General features: G+C 41.2%; 1 non-coding gene across 1 annotated transcript; it reads right to left on the bottom strand.

The window, feature by feature from the left end:
• Positions 1-484: 484 nt before the first annotated feature.
• Positions 485-592, bottom strand: LOC148570866 (small nucleolar RNA R71). The gene has a single exon (XR_015908899.1). It is a non-coding gene; the product is annotated as a small nucleolar RNA R71 (small nucleolar RNA).
• Positions 593-1,643: the final 1,051 nt, after the last annotated feature.

Genomic DNA, 1,643 nt, shown 5'->3' with positions numbered 1-1,643 from the left:
TGAAAGGACTCTGAAAAGGAAACTAAGAGAAGCTAAAATACAACAATCCAGAGATAACCTTTCAGAAATTTTCGAACAGGAAGAGGAGATGGAAGCCGAAAATAATAATAATGTAAGGAAGATGCTTGGTGACTTTACTGCACCTAATTCCAATTTACATGGAAGAAGCATCTCCATTCCTGCTATTGGAGCAAACAATTTTGAGCTGAAACCTCAGCTAGTTTCTCTGATGCAGCAGAACTGCAAGTTTCATGGACTTCCATCTGAAGATCCTTTTCAGTTCTTAACTGAATTCTTGCAGATATGTGATACTGTTAAGACTAATGGAATAGATCCTGAAGTCTACAGGCTCATGCTTTTCCCTTTTGCTGTAAGAGACAGAGCTAGATTATGGTTGGATTCTCAACCCAAAGACAACCTGAACTCTTGGGATAAGCTGGTCACGGCTTTCTGAGCCAAGTACTTTCCTCCTCAAAAGCTGAGCAAGCTTAGAGCTGATGTTCAAACCTTCAGACAGAAAGAAGGTGAATCCCTCTATGAAGATTGGGAAAGATACAAACAGTTGACCAAAAAGTGTCCTTCTGACATGCTTTCAGAATGGACCATCCTGGATATATTCTATGATGGTTTATCTGAGCTATCAAAGATGTCAGTGGACACTTCTGCAGGTGGATCCATTCACCTAAAGAAAACACCTGCAGAAGCTCAAGAACTCATTGACATGGTTGCTAATAACCAGTTCATGTACACTTCTAAAAGGAATCCTGTGAGTAATGGGACGCCTATGAAGAAGGGAGTTCTTGAAGTTGATACTCTAAATGCCATATTGGCTCAGAATAAAATATTGACTCAGCAAGTCAATATGATCTCTCAGAGTCTGCATGGAATGCAAGCTACATCCAACAGTACTCAAGAGGCTTCTTATGAAGAAGAAGCTTATGATCCTGAAAACCCTGCAATAGCAGAGGTGAATTACTTAGGTGAACCTTATGGAAACACCTATAACTCATCATGGAGAAATCATCCAAATTTCTCATGGAAGGATCAAAAGCCTCAACAAGGCTTTAATAATGGTGGAAGAAACAGGTTTAACACTAATAAACCTTTTCCATCATCCACTCAGCAACAGACAGAGAACTCTGAACAAAATGCTTCTAATTTAGCAAATCTAGTCTCTGATCTATCCAAGGCCACTGTGAGCTTCATTAATGAAGCAAGGTCTTCCATTAGAAATTTGGAAGCACAAGTGGGCCAGCTGAGTAAAAGGATCACTGAAATCCCTCCCAGTACTCTTCCAAGCAATACAGAAGAGAACCCAAAAAGAGAGTGCAAGGTCATTGATATAAGCATCGTGGCCGAACCTGTGAGGAGAGGAGAGGACATGAATCCCAAGGAGGAAGACCTCCTGGGACGTCCAGTGATCAATAAGGAGCTTCCCTCTGAGGAACCAAAAGAATCTGAGACTCATCTAGAGACCAGAGATTCCATTGAACCTCCTTATGCCCTTCATGAGCTCCGATGAGTATTCCTTTTCTGAAGAGAATGAGGATGTTACTGAAGAGCAAACTGCCAAGTTTCTTGGTGCAATCATGAAGCTGAATGCCAAATTATTCGGCATTGATACTTGGGAAGTTGAACCTCCC

The sequence above is a fragment of the Arachis ipaensis genome, chromosome B3 (genome assembly GCF_059453495.1).
Source record: "Arachis ipaensis isolate K30076 ecotype BB chromosome B3, ASM5945349v1, whole genome shotgun sequence".
NCBI lineage: Eukaryota > Viridiplantae > Streptophyta > Magnoliopsida > Fabales > Fabaceae > Arachis > Arachis ipaensis.
Note: the sequence above shows the minus strand (reverse complement) of the source record. Positions and strands in the feature narration are given on the sequence as shown.